Source organism: Tupaia chinensis, unplaced genomic scaffold (genome assembly GCF_000334495.1).
Source record: "Tupaia chinensis unplaced genomic scaffold, TupChi_1.0 Scaffold000494_1, whole genome shotgun sequence".
NCBI classification, from domain to species: domain Eukaryota; kingdom Metazoa; phylum Chordata; class Mammalia; order Scandentia; family Tupaiidae; genus Tupaia; species Tupaia belangeri.
In genome coordinates, this window is record NW_006160006.1 from 3,561,882 (window position 1) to 3,588,222 (window position 26,341).

At 40.3% G+C, this 26,341-nt stretch overlaps 1 protein-coding gene across 1 annotated transcript in view; it reads left to right on the forward strand.

Annotated features, from left to right (window-relative positions):
- MARCHF1 (membrane associated ring-CH-type finger 1) overlaps window positions 1-26,341 on the forward strand; it is a 641,401-nt gene that overhangs the window by 109,897 nt on the left and 505,163 nt on the right. The window contains exon 2 of the mRNA XM_006156469.3: window positions 13,947-14,021. The gene's annotated coding sequence lies outside the window, so the exon portion shown is untranslated. The remainder of the gene's footprint in view (window positions 1-13,946; window positions 14,022-26,341) is intronic.

Consider the following 26,341-nt stretch of genomic DNA (forward strand, 5'->3'; position numbering starts at 1 on the left):
CCTCCTCCTTGTTTTAATTCTGTATTTAATTCCTGGATGTTCTGTAACTAAATGACTTTGGTTATGACTCACCCAACTCCTCTTGAATCTTTCCTCTCCCTGGAGGCCCATGTTTCTTTCGTACTGAACACCATCACCTGGATTGAACACTATCACCCAGACTGAACACCATCACCTGGATTGTATACCAGCACCCAGACTGTACACCATCACCTGGATTGTACACCATTGCCTGGATTGAACACCTGACTTATATACCATCACCCGGACTGAACACCATCACCCGGATTGTACACCAGCACCCAGACTGTACACCATCACCTGGATTGAACACTATCACCAGGATTGAACACCATCACTCGGATTGTATATCATCACCTGGATTGAACACCATCACCTGGATTGAACACCAGCACCTGGATTGAACACTGTCACCTGGACTGAACCCCATCACCAGGAATGAACACTATCACCAGGATAGAACACCATCACCCGGACTGAACACTATCACCTGGATTGTACACCATCACCTGGATTGTACACCATCACCAGGATTGTACACCATCACCTAGACTGATCACCATCACCAGGATTGAACACTATCACCAGGATAGAACACCATCACCTGGACTGAACACCAGCACCCAGACTGAACCCCATCACCTGGACTGAACACCATCACCTGGACTGAACACCATCACCCAGACTGAACACCACCACCTGGATTGAGCACCATCACCTGGATTGTACACCATCACCTGGATTCTAACTCAGCCCAACACAGACTGAACCCGTGGTGTTCCCTTGTCCTGCCACTTGCCGTGCTCTGGGGCAGAGGGCTCTAACTGCTCAGTTTGCCATCTGTTGTGAGTTTACGGGAGACAGCACAAGTGGCTGCAGGTGCTCAGTGATTGCTCTTCCCTCTGTGACCTGTGCTCTCCAAGTTTTCCATTTTTGTTTTCAGTTCTATCCATGGAAGCACCATCTAGCCACCAAATCGTCCTTTTTCAGTTTTCTCTTTTCCTCGCTCCCCACATGACATCTGTGAACTCCTCTCAGGTTTTGTTCTTTGAACCTCATGTTCTGTCCTCTATTTCGGGGTCCAATTGCCCGGATGGCTTCATTTCACAGTTGGCTCACACTATTCTTTCCAAGTCCTGGGTCTTTCTTCCTTAATTAGTGTTCATGCATTGCTAGGAAAGATGCCTCGAATTATAGCCCTGTTCCTTTCCTACAGTGAATGTCCACCGGATTTCCCAACACCTACAAAACAAAGTCCAACTTACACGGTTTTCGATAAAGTGCCCTCAGGGGCAGGGTGTGGTGCACTTTCTCGACCATCCTTTTTGCAAACCCTTCCCTCCCATCAGTCTCCCCTAACTGCTTCCATCACACATATACTCAACATATTTTCCTTTCTCAAAGTGTGGTTGTCCCTGCCTGAGTGCCTTACAACGTCTTTCTCCTTGTTGCCACGTGATAAAAATCAAACCCATATTTCAAGTTTTTGTAAAGTTTCTTTCTTTTTTCCATAAGACAGACAGGAAAGACGGGCAAGATCACACCCCTGGCAGGGTCTTGTTGACGTGAGCCATCGGCAGCTTCAGCCAATGGTGGATCATGGCCCAGCTTTTCATTTAGTGCTTCATAATTATTATTGAATTAATAAATAGATACAGACTGAGGTACTTATTCCTCACATGGTTCCCAAGAGGAAACTTATGAGGACAAAATTATTGAATATTCACAAATATGGCTTCATGGAGATGGATAGTCCTTGACACGGTACATTTTCTAAAATGAGAGTAAAGTCCGGCATTTGCCGCTCACTCTTCTGAATGAATAGTTCATTTTCATTGTGGTTTTGAATTTGTTAAGAATACTGAGCAGGTTGCATCTTATAAGCTTCAGATTCAAGTGAAATATTGTAGAAGCTCTTTTGTGCCTTTTTTGGAAGGAGCTGTTAAGCAGTGTGAGAACTGTGGTATTTCTGCTCAGTAAGGTTACGTAGGAGAGATTTCAGGTGATCGGACTGGATTCCTGAACAGTATCTATTGGAGCAGTTACCTTGTGGAGCCGAGAGCTTCCTGACTTTGGCACTATGTGTATTCAATGATATCAGTAGTTTAAGTCCTAACAGTATCGCTGAAAGATACTTGCAGTTTCAACTGAAGTAGGTTCTGTGTTTTTGTTTTTTTTTAAAGAGACAACAAACTGTTCAGAACTAACTATTCACAAAGAATTTTTATGAGACATAGAAAGGTTATTTTAGCCAATATACTTAGCATTTGTTTTCTAACAGATGAACTTATGAATATTTGAGAATTTTTTAAAACATACTTTTCAGTGATTCATTAAGTCAAAACATATTCTGCCCTTTAAAAAAGGAACATCTCTGGTGATTCTCCAAATATATTCTATAACTTAAGAATCTAATTAGGAATTTTACCACACAAACTTTGCATTAAGTTTTGCATAACATAAATATTACACATCTTATAGTTTTTCAGTTAGCCTGTTTTGTGTGTGTGAGTGTAATTCTTAAAAGTAACTGGTAGTTCCTCTTTTGTTTACTTTTAAAAAATGACTGAATGCCCTGATTTTAATTTCTTCTACGTTTCATAATATTATTAGTAATAGTACAGCTTTTCCTATCATAATGAAAGTTTACATAATAAGATGTTTTATAGTTAACAAGGCTAAGAAAGAAAGGAAATGCCCCAAAGCTAATAACACTGATTTTTCATCTCGTGTGTTAATTCCCCACTCAGTTATTAACTCCTATGTTCATATATTCTGCAAATATTTACCGAATGTCCTTTGGGACCTTAGGGAGCAGAGTACAGAGACACTCTGACACCAGAGCTGGCCTGACCCCCAAGTCAGAATCAAGAGGCAGAAGACTGAGCACATAAAAGAGAACCCGTTTACTGACTTCTGGACTAGGTGACACATGCATTTTACATTCACGTTTTTACTTAAGTTGAACAAGAATATTAGCAAGTACAAGGTACTTCAAACTTCTAAAAATAAGGCTTCCAGCTCAGCTCATTTCTGCAAAAGAAGGCGGGAAGCCCACACCGGAGCACAGGCTTGCTCTCTCATGGTGCCACCAGGGTTTGCCCTGACGCCGGATCCCGTCTCTGTCCTCGCTCCTCTTGCACAATGTGTTAGATGACAGCGACGCTCCAGTGTTCCTACCTGTGAAATATGGGGGGATATAACGAGACTGTGGAGCTGAAAGCATTTCGACTTCCGATGAAGAATGTTGCCATAAAATTCTAAGGTATCATCTTGTTACAGCAGTAAATTGTGTGCAGCCACCATCTTGCCCTCTAAGAAAGACGTACACAATTCTGGTGTTACTGTCTTGTGCTCCAAGCGCTTTTACATTATAGATTGGCCCAGAGCCTTAAATGAGGTGTGGGAGAACCACATCGCAGTCATGGAATACAGAAAATGATTACTGGTGCGTAATACACGTGTACCGGGCACAAGAAGGCTTTGTAACTAAGCTCATGCTATTATTGTTACTAGGTGAGTAAGTATGAAAAGGGTCAAGGCTGTGTCTGACATCATGTGAAAGGGTACAGTCTGTGTTTGGAACTGTTGATGGTAGGGTCCACAGACTAGTGCTTTTTCCCTAGACTCACAGAGTAACTTCTGAATAAAATACTGACATTTCTTTCTTTCTTTTTTTTTTTTTTTGGAGAAGTTTTTGCTATAGGGCATGTGTGCCCGCCAGAAAGACAGAGAGAGACGGAGAGACAGAAAGCAAGCAATCACACGCCCCCCACCAGGGGGGATGGCCATGCCGCAATCCCTTCTCCTTCTTTCTCCTTTTGGGATCTTGGGCGTGTGTGTTTAAGCCATCGAGTCTGGGACTCGAACCACACTCCAACGACATGGGAATCCAGCGACATAGTCATTATGCTAACTGCTGGCCCCACAATTCTTGGTAAGTTGTTTTGCCTTTGAAAAATATGACCCTCTGTGGAGGACCTTGTTTGGTGAGTTTACATGCAACAGGCAATCTTTAATGGAATTTTAATTCCTAGTCCTTGTCTAGAAAACAACATAGTTTATATTATGATATTTATTTTTTTCAATTCTGTTAATTACAGGGGAAAATAAATATAAAGGAATAAGAAATAGCTGCTTTAAAAATGACATGTTGCCACTAATATTTTCTATTTTTCTGACAATTATTTTTATGAACTTGTATAATCAGTGCTTAACATTGGACACTTCCTCATTCCCAGGAAACAATGTGTACTATATTACTGCATTTTTAAAAAATCATTCTGTTTACTTCTTGATAGATAAAAGAATTGTTTTGCTATGTAGACATTTAGGCTGAGTGTTCAGAAGCTCTGAGAATTTGCTGGAAAGTTTGACAACATGGAGGCAAAATTGAGAGAAACACCAGTCAGTTTCTAAGAGAATCGTAATTGTTTCTACACTGAGGATCGCTGTCGCCTTCACCATGGTGCAGCCGTTACTGCGTAGATAGTTGAGTGGCTCTAACCACGGAGCATCGTCTCGCACAGCTCACCTGGGGACTGGGTGTTTGACTGCTTTTACATTTGTTTTGAGAGTTTTCCTTTTTTTTTTTTGCTATAGGATACTTCTTTTAATTTTTATTATGATTTCTGGCTTATGTATATTTGATATATATCTTTGTGGGTTGGATTTTTTAATAGTTTATTTTTAATTAATTAATTAACTTACATTCGTTCATTGAGCATCATCATAGCATACATAATATGATTTCCCATCCAGAATACACTGCATAGTGGCTTAATCATACATGTTATCGATAAGTTTCCATTTCTAGTTTCATATGTGTGTATATATACATACATGTGTGTGTGTGTGTGTGTGTGTGTATGTATATATATATATATATATTTCCTCCCTATTTATCGCCCTCTGCCATTTCTGACCCTCCTCCCACATTATCTATAGTGTCTACAGTTCTTTTCCATTTCTTTTTCCCCCACAATTTTTTTATTTATAAAATTTCTTAAATAATCTAGCTACTTTAAATAGCAAATTCAGCTGTATTTGAACAGAATCCTAACCTGTTTCCTGGCTTTAAGTTTTAAGCAAAGTTTCTTAGCATTTCTTCAATTTATTAAAGCTAAAACTGCTTTTCTTGATATTAAAAATATACTAAAAATTCCTATTTAATGACCATAGTGAGCTACATAGCATCAGCTAGGTGCTACTTTATAGTATATTCATTACACTCATAGTTTCATGCCTAAAGTCAGACATGTATTCACAAGTATGTGTACAGTGTGGGTTTTTAAATTATGCTTACAGTGTGTGCTAATCAAATCAAGGATATACACACACATTCACATTTTTCAAGACACTTGCCCAAAGTCACAGATTGGTAAGTTTTAGAGAAAGAATTCATAAAACTACATTGCAAAATCAGATATTTTGGTCACTAAATAACCGTACTCTTTTATCATTTTTCTTCTTTGGAGAGGTTTTTGCTATAGGGTATGTGCACTCACCAGAGAGACAGAGACAGAGAGACAGAAAGTGAGAAACCAACCCTGGGGGGATGGTCATGTGGTCATGCTACAGTTCTGTCTCCTCTGCCCTCCTCCCAGGATCTAGAGCATGCATGCACACATACCTGGCATGAGTCTGAAGCACTGGGTCTAAGACTCGACCCGCAGTCAGCCATGTGGGAGTCCAGCAATGTAACCGCCATGCCATCTGCTGGCCCACTCTGTCATCGATGTTTAATGAAGAAAGTATACATTGCAATTTGGAATCTGGGGCAGTATTTCAGCCACAGTGCAAGTCAATTATTGATTTTTTCCCCTAAGTTCTGATCTTTGTACAGCTGTAAGCAAATCATCTTAATTCCTTCATCTTTAAATGTGTGATGAAGCCGGTGGTGACATGGTGGTAATACAACTGGCCCCATATGGGAAAGGTCCTGGGCTCACGTCCCAGGGCCTCCTTGAACATGTCCAGGGGATGTGTGTGCCTGTGATCTGGGATGGCTGAGGTTGGGGGTGCATCACAGTGTGAGAACCCTCTGTGGGGTACCCACCTGTCAGTCAATCTCTCTGTCTCAAGGAAGGATAAATAACTTTTTCAAATGTGTGATGATATTTACTGATGACATGCCATGTTTACAGTGTGGAGTATCACAGGGTGATGTGGCAGATTGCATTTTCCAACATGGCTGCAACAGATCTCACATTACTGCTCTTGAGCAGTGCTGCTCTGCCATTCCTGCATCAAGTGCTGGGAGTCTAACTCTGCACCCCTGAAATATGGGTTGAGAAACGTCAGATACAAAATTGCCTCTTTCCCCTGGGAAGGAGTATTCTGAGGTGGAAACCCCAGGGCTCTCCAACAAGGCTATCCCATGAGACGGCATCCACATTTAGCCATGGCTGAATTCATGAAGCATCCACAGAGTACCTCTTCCTCCTGCCCTATTCCATCCCCCTGTCCCTCATTCTGTTCCGTTTCTTTATAAAACAGCACATGGGCCTCTCCCTCAGGTTGTGTTTTTTGGGAAATCTAGCATGAGATACACAAGGAATTTTCTCAAGTCCCTTTGGCAAAACTTCCAATTTATATCTTCCTATGCTGGGGAGGAAAGGCAAGCTGTCATCAAGAAAAAAAAATCAAGATCATGGCTAAATACTTAGCAATGTAAGGTGCAAACTCAGGTGTTAATATGTGCTGAGTGATCACTGCAAATGGCAACCTAAGTATGAATATACACGTACCAAAAGCAAAAACTGAACCTCTGCTTTAGTGGACATTCCTCCTTGGCAGAGCGATTGGTGGGACCAAAGATATGACGGCTAAGGACCACTTCTTTCCTAGGGAAGTAAGGGACAGGCAGAGGAAGAAGAGGCAATTCTTATTAAAATAAACAGCTGGAGTGGTGAGAGATACTTAGGAAGCTTCTTTTCCAGAACACCTGGAAGTGGAGGTCGAATGATGCAGATGTAGTAAGCCAAATTAGGCATGCGAAGAATCTGGTTGTGGATCCAGAATTCCTGGTTCTCACTCATGTGTTCCTCAGGACCGTATAGTCCTTGTGATGACCAGGCTGTAAATCCAGTGTCTGTCTCAGTGCTTGGCACCTAGAAAGTGCTCGATCAGTACATCTTAATGAGTAGTTGGGACTATACCATGAGTGTTTGTTTGAAGCAAAGTCACGCTTGCTCCATTTAAACATGTATTAATTGTGGCAAGAAATAGAGGAAGAAAATACTTTCTGTAAGATAATGATAGTATTCAATTAAGAACGCTTTCTTGCTGTCAGGATTTATTTTTGTATCAATATGAGCAGTGGTTTAGGTATGCTTTGTTCCCCCAAAGGCTCATGTGCCGGAAGTCTTATCCTCAGTGTAATGGTGTTTAAAAGCGGTGAGTCCTTAAGGAGGTTGTACCTACTAGGTGGCCTTTGGATCATGGAGGTGCCACTCTCATGAATAGGTTAATGCCATGTTGTGAGCAGAAGACCACTTGCTCTCACGGAAGTGGGTTAATCCCCTCTACAGCACGTTGTTATAAAGATACGAGGAGCTGCCTGTAGGTCTCCTTTTTCCTCATTGCACACACCTGCTTCCTCTCTGCTTCTGTGGGTCATGTTGCGACATTGCACCAGAGGCCAGTCCTGTGTTCTCGGACCTTCCGGCCACCAGAATCACGAGCCAGATAAACTTCTGTTTGATATGTGATCCAGTCTCAGGAATTTTGGGTTAGCAACACAATGATGGACTAGAACAATATGAAATCACCACTAAGTTCTGAAAAATTGCTAAGGAGTTCAAAGAAATGGAAGAAAGAACACGATACCTACACCCTTCTTAAAACATTCTGTGAAAGTTCAATATTTTCTAGACATGGTCTATTTTAACATCAGTGATCACTGAAGATGTCACAGTTTTCTTACTGGAAATGTTGATGGGCTTATCACTTAGATGAGTAAGTCTGTAAGTATAAGTCATTTTCAAATTTTCTCTAAACACTTACTTGTACTCAAAACATGTTAGAATTACACACAAAGTACTGCTCCTGGAGAAGCAATCTGCACACTGTCTAACCCAGTAGGAAAATCAAAGCTGTGAGGACAGCCTAATTAGAGGCACATCCAACCGTGTAGTCAGGGAGATCTCTAGGACGTGTTTTTTCCCACATACTACAGGTTTGACAAATAGTATTAAACACCGAGAGTCACATCATAAAATTTAGACTCTAGGTAAACTGTGGAAAGTTAAAAACTACAGTAATTGCTTGAATATTTAGTATACACACAGGAACTAATAAGTGAAAAGGACCTTTACCCAACCATTCTTGCAGAAAAGCTAATGTACTTCGAGCACAACAAAGCCAGTTTGTCTCTCATTCAAAGCTGACTCATTTTTCTTTGATATGCAATTTAAATAAAACATCAGGCCACTTATGAAGGATGGCAGGGAAGCTTTAGTCATGTATGTTGAAGTGAGAAATAATAGATGAAGCCATGAGGAAGCTGAGCAGGAAAGAATAAACATTTCTATAATCAATAAATGCAGAGGCTGAAAACAACTGTAGCCTGAAGGGTTTGTTATGTAGAGAAACTCAAGAAACTGAGACCTGAACTCTAATAAAACAATATGAGAAGTTTCCTTACCAGGGCCTTCAAATTATGCAGACAGGGTCAAACACAGTCTCTGCACTCACAAGAAATTATAGAACACATGAGACATTTTTAGAAATATTTTCATCTAAAATGACTTAATTAGAAAAAAAATGACACTAGTAGAAAATTCCTCATTTAATCAGAAAAGTATGAATAGCAAATTTGACCAGAATTTGATTAAGGTTTTATTTTATATAATAATACACATTATTCATTAAAGGCATAATTTCTGCTGTAATAAATTCGGTAGCTGTTTTCTAGATTTAAGTGTAACATCGCTATTGTAAGATATCCTTAACCATATTTGGTTAAAAGCATGAAACAGGGTAATGGAAGTATTATTATTATTTTTTTTACTTTGTAGAAACTTAACTTCATATTTACTCTCTAAAGCTTAAAGGCATAAAGAAATATAAACTTACCACATTAGCTACCAAAATGCCAAAATGTAAGGTCTTTGAGGGATGACTCATATGAAGGATTCAGTTCTTTCCATGTAAAATTATCCAAATAGAATTTAACATAGTATTTAGTATGCAAAATATGGAAAAATGTCAGTATGGAAAAAGCTAACTGATCATTGATTCAACTTTCTAATGGAATTACTATTTTTTTTTAAATGTAGACTCTCTGTTCCTATTTCAATATTCACTTCAACACTGGAGTGGAGAGGAATGGACTCCCAAGTGCCTGGTGTTTTCTGGATTTGCTTTTGAATTGAACTCAGATTTATTCCCTCAATGGAAAAAAACCAAAAACCAAAACCAAAACCAAAAACAAAACATTGTCAAAAGAGACTATGGGACCTCTAATTTAAAAATTGGGAAATTATCAGTGTTTATGTGGTTTTAAATGAATTGAATTCCATCTGACTTTCTACTTAGAGCTTGTAATAGTGAGCTTTTAATAGTGTTCAATGATCATATTCTTGTTCAACTTTTTAAGTTGTAATGTAGAAATAATGGCTTTCCATCTATACATATATCAATGATTTTAAAATTTCTTGAATATCCCTTAGGATAGGTCATAGGAATCACTCACTGATATTTGTAAAAAATATTTTTCAGCGTTTTATAACTAGAGATATTAAATTGTATTTTAGTCTTGTAAAGGGCACACTTTTGTAGCTGGATGTTGACACAGCAGCAAAACGCACTTCTTGGTGAGGCTGACCCTAAGCGAAACTCCAGGTCGCTGTCAGGATGTCTCTGAGCTCACTGGGCATGCGCAAGCCTATGACCTGGAGCCGAGAGAGCTGGAGTTGGAGTGTAGCATCAGCGCTCTGTTGGGAATGGCTGTCTCTCTGTCTCTCTCTTCCTGTCTTTCTCTCTTGCTCATGAAAGAAAGAAAGAAACTTAAAAAATGCATATTATTAAATTCTTTAACATGTGCCTGCACATGGCCATCTACTGTCATGGTCACGTTGTTTGTCCCTGATCTTGAAAAGTCCATACAGAAGAGGAGGAAAGAGGAAAGCGAGGCAGCATGCAGACCAAGGTCAAAGGAGAGGCCGGCGCTGCAGGGGAGGTCCCGAGACCCCACAGAGTGCTGAGAAGTGCCTCGAGTCTCCCTGAGACCTCAGAAAGCCATCAGGTTTTCCAGGAAGGAGATTTCTGGTGTCAGGGGAGAATGCAGCTGTAACTGGGGCTGATGCAATAGCCACATGTTTTGAAGAGTTAGGGCTGATAGGGAAATGAAGCCCTGTCATCAGATAGAAATGATTTATTTTAAAAATTTGAAAGTAAAACAAAATGTGTAAGAGTTAGACATGGCGTGATCAAAGAAAAAGTTATTCAAAATGGAAAGTTGACCTATTTGAAAGAGATATTTGGATTTGGAAACTTGAAAACCCGAAGTGTGGAGTTGGAGCTGAGTCAGATGGTGCTGGAAGCCCAGGGAGGGGCGAGTCCAGTCACAGAGACAGCACCTAGGCAGATCCGTCACTGGGACTCTGTATGGCCAGTCTCACTGTTCTCAGAATGTGCACTTAGACACCTGCTGACTCGCTGAGCTGCACTGCTGACCCCGGGACCAGCGCTCTGGGCTCTCTGGTGGCCACTGCCAGGACAGAGGGGCAGAGGAGCCGAGCTGCCCAGGGCATGGTGCCCAGCGAGGTGGCACAGGGCCATGCACTCTTTTCTTGTTTCAGCTCTCTTGCCACGAACACGTCGGAAACCTATTCAGTGAAACTTTTCGTGTCATATTCTGTGTTTTCTGTTGGTGATTTGGCTGTTCGGAATGGCCCCAGAAGCGGTGCTGATGTGCTCGCTAGCATTCTATGACATTTGTCTTCCAGAAAAACATGCGTAGGTGAGCTTTGTTGAGGAGGAGCTGTAGTGTGGCCGCTGGAGGGGAGTTCGCTGGATCAACATCGTATGTTAAATGAAGTGTCGGTTAGTAAGACACACACCAAACACACTTCTGTACTGATTGCTTAATGGAAGTGCTCGCGGTACCTGACCAGCGATTCTTCTGGACACGAGCTCCGTGTTTGCTAACTCGGAGTTTGCAGTGCCTTACAGAGGACGAACTACAGCCAGCCACAAGAACTGACCACAGTTTTAAATAGCCCCTGTGTAAAGGGATTAAGAAGGGAAATATTTCAGTGTTTTTCAAGTCTGTGTTCTATTACGCAGTAACTAATCTTTTGCATATTGGGTGGCTGAGTATAAGACTCAGATTTTGCTTTACTCAAGGGACATGGTTGATAAAACAGTTTTCTGTAAGTTTTATATTTAAGAAACTAAATATATTTTATCTTTCTGCAAAAATTTCACCTTGTTGAAAATTCATAATTTATTCAATTGCTATAAACCATTTAGAAAATAAGCAATTAAAAGTTGCCATGTGTTAAAATGATTTTTAAAGCAATAATTCCAGAAGCATTTTGAAGTGTTTTCTCATCTTGTATGTTATAGATAATGACATGTTGGTAGGGGAGCTTTCTCCATCCAGGTTGTCATTCTTGTAAAAGTTCATTTTTAAAGTTCAATCAGTTTTATAAACATTTCCTAATTATTTTAAGCCTTCTGTGTCATTGGTCAAACTGTTTATATTTCCTATAAGCATTTCTGAAATAAGGTTTGTCTTATCAGCTCAGAACCCTGGAACAGAAGAAAAAATATTTCAGAATAATTTATAGTAGTTTTTATAGGAACTATCTATAGAATAAAAGTGTTTAAGAACAACCTTGTGTCTATGCCTTTGGGCACCCTGAAAAGAATTCAGACACTGAATTGGTGAAAATTATCCCTGTTCGATTCTTAGGACTTAACCACAGGACAGAAGTCTTACTATATAATATAGATCCTCCTGAGAAATTAACAGAGAGGTGCAGCTTACTTGGCAGTTTAACAGATATTTAAACCAAGTAAAATGTTTCCAAGATAAAAAGGTAGAGGCTCAGCCCCTTAGGACAGTGGTTGAGTGACTGAATCCCACATGGCCAGCTGCAGTTGAAATCCCAGCCCTAGTTACTTGAAACGCAGGACAGGTGCCTGCGCATATGTGCCCCAAATCCTGACAGGATGGATAAATGGAGGAAGGAGGCTTGTAGTGGGGCCATGACTCTTCAGAGGTGCTTTCTCTCTCTCTTTCTCCCTGGTAAAAACTCTCTCTGGCAATTAAAAAATTTAGAGTCATTGAAAAAATGGGAGGATCTAGCAGGTGATATGGAAATTAAGGAGCCTAGGTCCTATATGACCAACTTTGTGGTTTGAGTCCCAGGTCTGGTGGCGTGAAAATTACATTGGGCAGGACCAGCAGATGGCATAATGGTTACATCGCTGGACTCCCACATAGTCAACCGTAGTTCAAGTCCCAGACCCAGCAGCTTAAAACTCACTCTGGGCATGTGTGCATGTGTGCCCAAAATCCCAAGAGGAGAGTAGAGGAGAAGGGATTGTAATTGTGGCATGGCTATTCCCCCTTCAGGAGTGATTTCTTGGTTTCTGTCTCTCTGGCAAGTGCATGTGCCCTATAGCCAAAAAAAAAAAAAAAAAAAAAAGGAAAAAAGAAAATTACATTGGGCACATGTGTATATGCCCAAAATCCCAATAGAAGAAGGGATTGCAGAGTGCCAATCCTCCATGAAGGGTGATTTCTCACACTCCTTTTCTCTGTCTCTCTCCAGTGAGTCCTGTGGCATGGTGGTTAAGGCAGCTGGTCCCCTATGGCTGACTATGGGTTTGAATCCTGGGCTCAGCTGGTTGAACAACACACTGGCCATGTTTCCGTGTGTGCCCAAAATCCCAAAAGGAGGGAGGTGGAAGAGAAAGGATTGTAGCATGACTGTTCCTCATGGGGAGTTCTTTCTCCCTACGCCCCGTCCCATCTCTCTCCAGTGAGCACATGTCCCCTCCAGAAAGCTGCCAAAAAAAAAAACCAAAAAAGAAAGAGGAGGTCTTGTGAAGATGAACTTCAAAGACTGAGAGCCAGACCCTTTGAACTTAAGCCACTGTCCAGTGTCTGACCCTCAGAACACTTTTGAGAAGATAAATGCCTTTGTTTTAAGCCAATAAAATTAGCGATTACTTGTTATGAGGCGATACATAAAACTTGTTACTATTATGATTTGGGGTCAAGAATTTAGATATCTTCACCTGTATTTTTTTATTGTGATTTGTGAGAAGCAATTCAAATAAGGTCGGCACTGCAATGTCAGAATCTGTACAACGTTAGGAAGAGCCTATTCCTGGGGGCGGTACTCCCTACATATCAGGCACCATAAATACGTAAAAAAAGCTCAGACGCTTCTGCCACACTGCTCCCCTCATGTTCAAGGCCAGGACCTGAAGTGGGGGAGGAGGCAAAGAGAACTCGTGTCTTTTCTCTACTGATCCAATACTTTAGAACCAAAGTGATGTAAAACGAAAAGTGATCCTCTTGAAAGTGGGGAGGGACTTGTGTAAATGTTGTTGTGTAGCACCATGTAGGCTTTGGGGCTGGGGACACTGCGAAATAGAAACCATGCTCATAGCCCTTGTGTGGAGACAGGACTAAACGGGCTGTTACCAACAGTTTTCCTTGGAAAATGTACAGTTTGTGCATCAGAAGGCAGTGATTTGGGAAAGAAAAAGAGGACATTCTAAGGAAAAGTTTCAGGAAAGACCTTTATTAAAGGCATGGAAGGAAAAAGAGATATAAAGGAAGAGCGATTAGAGTCAAATTATAGCAGGAAAAACCGAGAATGAAGTATTAACAGAAGCACAGATAGCTGAGCTTGACTGAGCTGTAATAAAGCTTACTTTTTATTTTTTCTCTTCCGTAGGTTCCAGCAAAGACTATCAGAATCTGTTAAAAGCACTGCATAGGAATTTGGTTGCTGAAGTCAATGTGGATTCTGGTAAGGGCAGCTTAAGCGGAAACCTTCCCCATCTTACCTACTTACGCTGAGAATCTCCTAAATGTCTTATCCATCTTTGATTTAAGATCTTATGTTGCCTCAAAAATTATATCATTTCATTGTATATTTCTGTGGATTTAAGAGATTAGTTCTGATATTATAAGTCTCCATCATCTTACGTGCATAAAAACGTCTAGTGTAACTTTGGGATGATTGCTAAACAGCTGAGCCTGTAACTGGAATTCAAGGAGAAGTTTTGCAGAGGTAGAGGATGAGAATGACATGACGAGGTAGTTACAGTGCTGAGTGAAGCTCACGTTAGCATTGAGGAAGTTTTATAACATGGGCTACAATAATACAGCACAGGAGTATATGTGTGTGTATGTGCGCGTGTGTGCGTGCACGTGTGTGCCTGTGTGGTTGCATAACTATTATTTTTATCTTGCCCTGAAACTGAGGATACAGCTAGAATTGCATGTATATACAGTTTCTTAAACTTAAATACTCTCTGGTCAGTCAAGCAAAGGGTAATTTATTTTACTGTCACAATCCAATATATTACATTAGAAAATATTTTTGATATGATACAATTTAGAGTATGAATTTCTAAATTTAATCTATCAGTATATTACAACTCAAAAGAATAATCATAACCTGTGTTAAATAGATTATTGTCAAAGAATCTACAAATTACTTAATGGCCGTATATAGACCAAGGTGCGTCTGTAGTTTTGAAACGACACTTCTAACTTTATGGACATGAGGGACAGGGAGTCATATTTTGGTGGTTGGGCATCATTCATTGATGTTGGTGTTTCTGTTCTTGATCCCTGTCTTAGGTGCTTCCCTGTCATCACGTCTTATAAACTCTTTGTCGTTATATGAGGCGTTATAAATCCTCTGATTTCATTTTCCCCTTGCTATAATATATATGCCTAAATATATTACTTTACAAACTCAGCTATAGCCTCAATAATAGTATTTAAGCATGGTGAAGAACTTGTAGTCTTATGTTGAAATAAGTATAACACTTTTTATTGACCTTCCAAAATTAGCTATCATTTTGTTCAGCATTCAAGCGAACAGTGATTAGAAGCAAAAGATGAAGAATGAAATGTTGCCTGATTAAAAAGGCATTTTATAAAATGAGCACTGACGTTGTTCTTTCAAACTAGTCAAACCTGCCACGTGAGTGGCTACTGTCTCTCCTTAAGAATACGTTCTAAGTAAATGAAATAATGTGATGGCTTAATTCCAAAATTTCTCACTGGCCAGTCATTGTATCAAACATTTTATAGTATCACTTAAACTCAAGGCACTTATTAATCATACGACTAGGGGCTCATTCAATCATTTTTATTGTAATTATAATGTTAAAGTATGTAAGTTTTCCTTAATCTGTCCCAAAAGCCTGGAAGTGCCGAGTTGATGGTAGATTTAAGAACTTACTCTCCCGGGAACCAGCAGTTAGCGTAATGGCTATGTCGCTGGACTCCCACGTAGTCGACCGCGGTTTGTGTCCCGGACCCGGTGGCTTAAAACTCACGCCGGGCGCGTGTGCGTGCGTGCCCAAGATCCCGAGAGGAGAATGGAGGAGAAGGGATTGCGGCGTGACCATCCCCGCTGGGGGGTGATTTCTCGCTTTCTGTCTCTATGTCTCTCTCTGTCTGTCTGGCGAGCGCACGCGCCCTACAGTGAAAATCTCTCCAAAAAAAAAAAAAAAGAACTTACTCTCCCGTTGAAATATATTATTCTCACTGTGATGAGTATGACTTGTAGTAGCAAAAGTTCAGGGAAAATTGTGTAGAAGAAAAAATGGATCTTTTGCATTGTTTAATGTTGTGTGTGTGTGTGTGCGTGTGTGTGTGTGTGTGTGTGTGTGTGTGTGTGTGTGTGTATCTGGGCTGAGAACTAAGAGCAAAGGATAGGACCTCATTGTCTAAAGCCACAGCCTTGGACTCCCACCTGTTAGTCTGCCACTGACACCAGAATGCCTGGTCGTCCTTATAACTCCTTCTTCTGTTTACCACTCATTTATGCATGCACTGAATACTTCTGAGTGTCCCTTTTACATATCTAGGCTAAAATTAAAGGATGACGTGTTAACTGTTCCAAAATTTGAACAATTTGCATGCTAGACTTCATCTATTTTGATTCAGATTGCAGAAGTATGTTCCAGGGGGAAAGGAGATTTTAACCTATTGAGGATTTCTCTCTCTTTTTTTTTTTTTTTCTTAATGGAATGTATTCTTTATTCACAATTCATAAACAGATATATGGTGACATACTATACATTATTTATTTTATCTTAATTTACATTTAATCACATTTATTTTTACAGTGTACAACATTGCTTTTTTCAGTACAAATATCATGCATACCAATCAAGATAAAGACATTACTACATACATTATCATCAGCAAATAGCTTCTTGTTCTTTTGTCAATTAAACGTACTTTCCTTCCCGTCCCCCTCCTTCCATCACCCACCCCTATATTACCACGTCTTACTTCTCTAATATCTACCGTTGCCCTCCCTGCTCCTATGCCTTCCAACTCTCCATTTCCGTTTCTGCTAGATAGCCAGGCATTTGGACGTTTGGATTGATTCCATGTTCTCCTGATTAAATAATGCTATAATAAGCATGGATGTGCAAGGGTTTTTCCAATTGAGTGTTTTTCTATCCTTTGGGTAAATACCTAAAAGTGGAATCACTGGGTTGTATGATAGGCTTCTGAGGAATCTCCATATTGTTCTCCAAAGTGGTTGTGCTAATTTGCACTCCCACCAACAGTGTAGAAGAGTTCTCTTTTCCCCACAGCCTCACCAGCACTTACAATTATTTATTTTTAAAATTTTAGCCATTCTGACTGTGGTTAAGTGGTAAATCATTGTGGTTTTTGATTCGCATTTCCCTTATGATAAGAGATGTCGAGCTCGTTTTTATATGCTTTGTTGCCATTCTCAAGTCTTCTTTGGAGGTGTCTTTCAGTTCATTTTCCCATATTTTAATTGGAACTTTTTGTGTGTGTTGGCATATAGTCACTCCTAGTATTCTCTAATGATATTTTGTATTTCTGTTATAGCTGTTGTAATAACGCCTGTTTCCTTGCTCATGTGATTTATCTGGTTTCTTTCTCTGTTCTTGATGAATCTAACTAAGGTATGCCAATTTTGTTTATCTTCTTAAAGAAACAGCTTTTGGTTTTACTTATTTTTTGGTACAGTCTTTTTATTCTCAATTTCACTTATTTCTGCTTGAATCTTTATTATTTCTTTTCTCTTGGAATTTTTTTGGTTGTTGTCTTTCTAGTTCCCTGAGTTGTGTCATCAGGTTGTTTATTTTCCACCTTTCTGTGTTTTCCTTGTGGGTACTAATTGCTATGAATTTCCCTTTATGACTGCTTTTGTGCTGTCCTGTAGGTTATAAACACTTGTTATCATTAATTTATGTGAACCTTTTGATTTCAGTCTTAATTTCTATCTTTTTTTTTTTTTTTTTTGAGAGATTTTCGCTATAGGGAGCATGCGCTCGCCAGACAGACAGAGAGAGACATTAGAGACAAAAAGCGAGAAATCTCCGGGGGATGGTCAAGCCGCAATCCCTTCTCCTCCATTCTCCTCTCGGGATCTTGGGCACGCATGCACACGCGCCCGGCGTGAGTCTTAAGCAACCGGGTCCAGGACGTGACTACATGGGAATCCAGCGACATAGCCATTACGCTAACTGCTGGTTCCCTCTATCTTTATTTTTTAAGAGGGATTTTTGCTATAGGGTATGTGCATTTGCTGGAAAGACAGAGAGACAAAGAGCCAGAGAGACAGAAAGTGAGAAATCACCCTCCGGGGGGGGCGGCCATGCCACAATCCCTTCTCCTCATTCTCCTCTTGAGATCTTGAGCATGCACACTCACATTCACTCAGCATGAGTTTAAGCCACTGGGTCTGGGATTCGAACAATATTCAACTATGTGGGAGTCCAATGATGTAACCATTATACTATTTGCTAGTCCCTCAGTCTTAATTTCTTTTATAGTTGTAAAGTCATTCAGGAGTAGGTTGTTTAGTTTCCATGAGTTCATGAATTTTTAAGGGCTCTTGCTGTAGTTGATTTCAAGTTTGATTCCATTGTGGTCAGAAAAGATGCTAGATATAGTTTCTATACCTTTGAATTTGTAAAGGCTTGTTTTGTGCCCTGTCATGTGGTTGATTTTGAAAATGTTTCATTTGAGGGTAAGAAAAATGTCTATTTTGTGGTAGTTGGGTGAAATACTCTGTAGATGTCAGTCTAGTCCATTTCATGTATGGTTATCATTCAGATCTCACATCTCTTTACTTTTTTGTCTAGATGATCTATCCAGAGGAGTTAGTGTGGTGCTGAGATCCTTTACAATTATCGTGTTGTAGTCTATCTCTCCCTTGAGATCTAACAGTCTGTCTTTGATGTTTTTAGGCACTCCAGTGTTGGGTGCATAGATAGTTACAAGTGTTATATCTTGGTGAACAAGTCCTTTTAGTACTATATAATGTCCTTCTTTGCCTCCTCTTACATCTTTCATCTTAAAAAGTCTATTTTGTCTGATACTAGTATTGCTACTCCAGCCATTTTTGGTTTCCATTGCCATGGAATATCTTTTTTCAGCCCTTCACTTTCAGTCTATGTATGTCTTTGTAAATGAGATACGTTTCTTGTAAGCAGTGTATAGACGGCTTCTGTTTTTGTATCCTTTCAGCCAGTCTGTGTCTTTTAATAAGAGAATATAATCCATTAGCATTCAGTGTTATTGATATTTGCGGATTTGTCCCTGTCATTTTGTGGGCCGTTTTCTCAGTTGTTTTTTGTTCTCCTGATTCTGATTGTCTCTCTTTAGTTATCCTGTTACAACACTCCCCTCAGTACTTCCTATAGAGCTGGTCTATTATTGGTGAATTCTTTCAGTTTTTGTTTATCTGAGAATACTTCTATTTGTTCTTCCCATTTGAAGGATAATCTTGCTGGATGTAGTAGTCTTGGTTGAAATTGGTTTTCTTTTAATGTTTTGAATACATCTTCCTGTTCTTTCCTTGCCTGCATTGTTTTTGTTGAGAGATCTTACATCAGTCTAATGGCATAACCTTTACAAGTAACTTGATGCTTCTCCCTTGTCATATTGAAAATATTGTCTTTGTGTTTATTTTTACAAATCTGGCTATGATGTACCTATAGGAGGATAGTTTTATGTTGACTCTATTTGGGGTCTTTTTTATTTCTTGGTTCTGAATTTCTCCATTTTTTTTGTATTTGGAAAATTTTTCAGATAGTATTTCATGAAAGAGGTTTTCCATGCCATTAGCAAATTCTTCACCTTCTGGAATACTGATAATATGGATACTTGGACATTTCATGGTGTCTAGAATTTCCTGCATTTCATTTGTTTGTTTGTTTGTTTTCTTTCTTTTTGGCAATTTGGTCTACATTGGAGACTTGGTCTTTGAAATCAGAAATTCTTTCTTCTGCATGGTCCAATCTGCTGTTAATGCTGTCTGGGGAGACTTTAATTTATTGTATTGCATTCTTCATTACCAGAAGTTCTGTTTGATTCTTTTCTTAGGTTATCTATTTCTTGAAGAGGTGGTAGCAATCTGAAAGATATAACTTAGCAAAAAGCATTTGGGTTGGTGTACCAATAGTCCCAGCATAGCTTCCAAGCCTTGAGCATAGGCTCACCCTAGGAGGCTTGCCCAGGCCAGGCTTAAGTATCCCAGTGGGTGGGGCAAGCCCAGGCTACCAGAGCATGGCTAACAGTATGCAGAAAGTCCCTAGGTTGCTCCCAAGCCCCAAGCACCGGCTCACCCAAGAAGGCCTGCCTATACCAGGCTAAAGTACCCTGGTGGGTGGTGGGTAGGGCAAGCCCAGGTCGCTGGAGCGATGGGTGACTGTGTGAAAAGTCCTGGCATAGCTTCCAAGCCCCAAGCAGAGACTCACCCCTATCAAGGATTTCTAAATTTTAACCTGTTATAAAAGAAAAAAATTGCCTCTTTTTTGATCAATGGGATTCTGATGGGTCAGGAACACCAGATAAGAAGTTTATGGCAGGCTGGATTGGGTGACCTGTTTTTTATTCTGTGTCAAAATATTTTTTGTTGTTCTTTTAAAAAAAGAATCCTTTTCTTTCTCCACCAAAGCAACATAGAATTAGTGACAGAGACAGAATTTGACAAGGTAAAAATATACAAGGGACTTCAAAAATTAGATAAAAATATAGGTTTATGTTGATGTAAAAAATTGAAAGCCATGCATAGTTTTTTCAAAATATGCATTTTCCATGAACTTTTTGAATATATAGATCCGTCTCACTCCTCACTTTAAGTCCTAGACTTTTATGGGTGGTTGAAAAAGTCATGATGTGTTTTCTATGCAAAGATGCGTCACGACTTTTCTGACTACCCAATGTATCCATGCATCTCCTCCTCACTAAAAGGAGACCCTGCCTCCTTTAGTAGAAAAGTAGGATTCCTTTAGTACGTCTTTCAATTTTTACATACTCATTGTTCCTTGATTTCTAGGCAGTAATGCTTTCAGAAATAAGAGTACTTTAATAATATTCTGGAGACTATGGGATTTCAGTAATGGGCTTGTGTGAGTGGGTAGTACCTTTATTACTGCCTCACAAGTCAGCACAGTGCATAATACAAGCAAATACACTTTTTAATTCCTTGCCAAAAAAGACAAACAGCATGCGGTACGTATTTATTGCAGTACATGACAAATGACGTGCCAATTTAGCATCTCAAAAGGGGCGCGCCTGGGTCCGGCTCAGGGCTCTAATGCAGTTGCAGTGAAGATTCCAGACGGTGACAGCATTCAGAGGCTGAACGGGAGCTGGGAGTTCCACTGCCAGGAGCGACAACCTGCGTGGTTGTTGCTCCAGTGCCTCAGTCCTCACTAGCTTTTGGCACCTGGCCTCAGTTCCTTGTAGGGGAAACTTTCCATAATGCTACTCATGGCATGACAGTTAGTGACCCAAAGAGACAGCATAGAAAGGAAGCCCTGTCATAAGGTGCCTCTTATAACCTCGTCACTGAAGTTGTGACCAGTGTTTCCACCTTACTCCACTTGTCATTGAAAGCAAGGTCCTAAGTCTAGCCTGCACTCCAGAAGAGGATTATTGGGCTTTACCTCTTGAAGAGAGAACTGTCAAAAGATCTGTGGCCATTTCAGAACTGCAAGATAGTACTGCTGTTGATAATGGCTGCTGCTGCTTTTTGAACGATGGTGTCCTTTCCAAATTTCATGTTGACTCTTAATCCCCAATGAAGCAGTATTAAGAGGTGAGGTCTTTGGGAACCAGCTGGTGGCAGAGCTGCTAAGATGCTGTGCTCTGCACAGCAGGGAACCACTGGGAAGACCCACTGGGTGGCTCAGTCACCCAGTCACACTGGTGTGCTGATTCACACTTGCAATTCCAGTGACTCAGGAGGCAGAGGCAAGAGTTTGAGACTCACCTGAGCGACACAGCAAGACCGTCTTTCTATGAAGACAAAAGGTAAAGCCTTAGGTGATTAACTCAGGAGGGCTCCTCCATTCTGAAGAGGATTAGCAACTTTATAAAGGGCTTGAGAGGTAGATTCACTCCTTCCAGCCCTTCTCTGTGAGGATGGCCTTCATCTCCTCTGGGGGATGAAGCAGGGTACCATCTTGGAAGTAGCACTTGGACCCTCCCCACACACCTAGTGCCAACATCGTGATCTTGGGCTTCCCAGCCTCAAAACTGAGAAATAAGTTTTTGTTCATGAATTACTCATTCTCAGGTACTTTATCATGCCTGAACGAACGGACTAAAACAACTACCATTCAGTGAGTGCATAGTACATACTAGAGACTGTTCTCTACAAGCACGAAGCTAGCTCTACGTAATATTTTTACCTTAAATTTGCTTCGTACCCACAGATACTCCTGTTTCAGCATATGATCACAGTCGTGTTCCTTGTTTCCCGTGGTTTTACTCACAGTCCTGATTTAAGTTCCAAGTCATCTTTATACGCTAATTATGGGTCTATAATATGTTCTTTCATGGATTACTCTTTCTTCTTCTCCTCTTTCTATTTAAATTGAGTTTTGGTCCACTAAGTCCAGAAACATTTGTTTACTTTTACTTATCAAAAAAGTCGATAGCTTTTTTACCCATTTGTTCATTTGAACTAAAATCACTCAAGAAATCCTGGATGAAGGGGCTATAAAATATAAAAAGGGGATAGAAAATATATCTCCTTCAATTTAATAGCTGAAGATATGGTTTTAATATCAATTTGATATCTGAAGGTATAGAATTGTGAAAGGAGGTGTTCTCCAGATGTTCTTATTTTAGTGATTCAAAAACAATGAGAGGTTAATTGTACTCACTGAGTTTATCCTGGGTGAGGGCATTCAGATTAATGAAACATTTGTTTGTTTGTTTTTCCTTAAACCTTATAGATTTAGCCTTCCTTTAACATTGTGCCTTTTTGCAATAATTTTCATGGTAAACCAAATAATTCCATATGTAGATTAAGTGCTAAACAGAACTTTTAAAAGTAAAGGCTGTAAATTGTGATAATTAGCCAAAAGTGAAGGTACTTATTATAACATTCCATTTAATCCAATTAGGACTACTTGTGCTTAATTCAATCCATAGCTAGTCTCTAATAGATTTTGAGAATTTTAATGTTTACAGGACCAAACAGATACAGTGATAACAAAGCAAATGTAACCCTCTAACTTCAAGGGGGCTGTCGGTATTGCTGAACTAAGCCGAAATCTTGGTAGGCCGTATAGGATTGGTTGGTAAGCTAAAGTGGTTATGTTGTCATCAGCAGTGGTTAAAATTTCCTGTCTAGAGAACTTACTATGTGAGTAGTATTTTGCATTCACTTTTCAACTATAAAGAATGTCTGTAAAATAAGTCTCATTATTTCCATTTTACATATTAGGACACTGGGCTGATATGAAGAAGTTAAATGACTTGTTAGAGGTTACATTTCTAGGACGCAATAACATGAAGGAATACTTGAACTTGGAGTTCCTGTGTTACTCACCGGCCACTCACCCTCTGGTTTTCCTGTGTTCTCATGTATGTCACTGCCTTTCCCGTTATACTGCCTCTGCTTCCCAGCACACTGTAATAATGTCTTTACCATCATCTTAGATCCTCGGCAAAGAGGTTGATAATTGTTGAGTGTGCAGTTACAATTTTTTTAAAGGTTTTTGCTATTGGGTGCATGTACTCCTCAGAAAGAGACAAGGGAAACAGTGACAAGGAAAGTGACAAGTCTCCCCTGAGGGGGGATGGTCATATTACAGTTCTTTCTCTTCTACTCTCCTGGGATTTGGGGCATGCACACACACATGCCTGAGTAAGTTTCAATCTGCCAGGTCCAGGACTTGAACTTGCCCAGCCATGTGGGAGTATAGGGCCTTAACTACTATGCTGCTTGCTGACCCCAGTTATAGATATATATATTTTTTTTTTTTGGGGGGGGGAGAGGTTTTCCGCTATAGGGCGCGTGCGCTCGCCAGACAGACAGAGAGAGACATAGAGACAGAAAGCGTGAAATCACCCCCCAGGGGGGATGGCCACGCTGCAATCCCTTCTCCTCCATTCTCCTCTCGGGATCTTGGGCATGCACACACACGCGCCCGGCGTGAGTTTTAAGCCACCGGGTCCGGGACGCAAACCGCGGTAGACTACGTGGGAGTCCAGCGACATAGCCGTGACACTAACTGCTGGTTCCCTGTTATAGATATTTTTAAAATGAGTAACATTGGATCGACAAGCCAGCACATGGTCGGAAATATCCAAGATTATAAACCTTTCTCTTATTCTTCTCTCTCCATTTAAAAAAAAATGATAAAATAACTGAGATAAATACAGTGACTTTGACATTTATTTTTTAAAAGAGAGTTTTGTTACAGGGTGTGTGTGCTTACCAGAGAGATTGAGAGACACAGAGACAGGAAGAGAGAAATCTACTCCTCCCAGGGGGGATGGCCACGCTGCAATACCTTCTCCTCCGTTCTCTTCTCAGGATCTTGGGCATGTACCCACATGAACCCGGCATGAGTTTTCAGTCACTGGGTCCAGGACCCGAACTGCAGTCAACTACTGGGAATCCAGTGACGTAACCATTATGCCATCTGCAGGTCCCAACTTTGGCTTGTTTTAATGCATTTGTCACCATTGCTGCCTCTCTCCCCATATATAATTTGTATGAAGATGTGTTTCTGTCACCAAATATTAGCAAATGCCATATCTCTCCTTTGACATGGTGACATTGTTGGGTGAGTTCTGGGGTCACGAGTAACACATTTGTTATTCAGGTCTCCTGGGTTGCAGTGATGTTCGAGATGACTGTAAAATGGGAGAGAAGATATCTCCCGATCTGTACTTCCTGGTGGCTACTTTCTGCTTATCCACCAATTCTTCTGGGGAAATGGTGGTGTAATAAAATGTGCATGTTAATATCTCCACTAGTAGGACTCATTGGCTCTTTGGCTACACTGTCTTTTAGCTATAATGGATCAACACTTGTCCCAGAAAGCAGATTAATGTCAGAGAGCTGAGGACAAGGGGTGGAAAGGAGACAAACATAGTCATTGACATGCCCAGGTTTTCTGAGACATATTTGCTTGTATTCTCTATACACTGGTTACAAAATTCTGTATATGATATCTGAGAGGTCTTCAGGAAGATCTTGGGAGTGCATCTTACTAAAACTGCATGGATTTCACATTTTTTGTATCTAAATAAACACATATTATTAGAGGGCTTCAGAAATTGTTGAAAATTTGCAGTCAGTTCGTTTTGGTGCAAAACACTAATGAAATTTATGCATCGTTTTTCAGAATAGGCATTTCCATGACCTTTTTGAGGACCCCCCCGTGTTTCTAATAGGTACACGTGTGTGCACACGTACATAGGTGTGTGCGTTTGTACATGCATTTGTCTTACTTGGGGAGACATTACAGTTTTCTGTTCTGTTCTCTTCTTACTCTGGCACTCTTCTGCTGCTTGTGTCTCTGTACTGATTTGGGGAGAATCCCTTGGGGGATTCACTGCTGTAATTTTCAGATGAATAGTCTTTGCCACAATCTATTTTGTTCCCTCATTTCTTTCCTTATTTTTATTTGAGTAAGCATCCCTGTCCCAACAACCCTAATGCTTTCTTGTTCCTCCCCTAAAAAAAGTGATTGATGATTTATGGACGTGATACTCTTTTTAATATCTCCGAGAGTAGCCATTAGATCTTATTTCCTTTTTTTCTGCTTTCTTTAGGCACTTTAGTTTTCATGGGTTAGCCAATCTGAAATATAAAAATGGCTTAGTCAGACTTCTCTTATCCTTAATGTTAATTTTCTTCAAATTTTGATGATTTGAGAAGATCTATTCATATTTTGGTTGGAATTTTAGATTAAATAGTACTGACAGCTGGAGTGCTTTTTAAAGTTGAAGTGTGGATTGCAGAAAACTCATTTTGTTACTCCCTGATGGGATGGGTGGGTCATTCTGCCAGGAATCGGGGCATTCTCTGAGTACTGGGTCCATTCCTTCCTTGTTTGCTGGCCAGAGTTGGCTGGGAACATTGTTTGACTCCAGAATCCATTTTAGAGAGGATTACTCTTGCAGGTTTAATTAGACACGGTTTGGGGAGGCTTACAAGGGGTTATGTAGGTCTATATTAAAGCATTAAAAATATACAAAGTGTGTGTGTGTGTGTGTGTGTGTGTATATATATACACATATATGTATGTATGTGTGTATATATATATATATATTTGGAGAGGTTTTTGTTGTAGGGTGCGTGCACTCGCCAGAAGGACAGAGAGAGACAGAGACAGAAAGTGAGAAATCACCCCCCAGGGGGGATGGCCACACCGTAATCCCTTCTCCTCCATTCTCCTCTCGGGATCTTGGGCACGCACGCACACTTGCCTGACATGAGTTTAAGTCACTGAGTCTGGGATTCAAACTCCGGTCTACTACATAGGAGTCCAGCGACATAGCCATTATGCCAACTGCTGGTCCCCAAAGTATATATTTTTTAAAAGTATAAACACTTCGATTCAAACACACGAAAAAAAGTTGTTGATCTTTTGCTATACTGGATAATGTCCTAAATTGAGGGGGAAAAAAGTCAAGTAAAAGCAGAGTTAGGGGCCGCCAGTGGTACGCAGTCACGCCATGCTCTGTGACAGTGGACCCTTGTGGCCAGGTGCCCGGTTTGCTTCTCAGCATCTCCCTGTACATGCCTGGCGCTTCGTGCCCCTGATCCTGGCCAGCTCGCGCTGGGTGTGGATGGTGGTG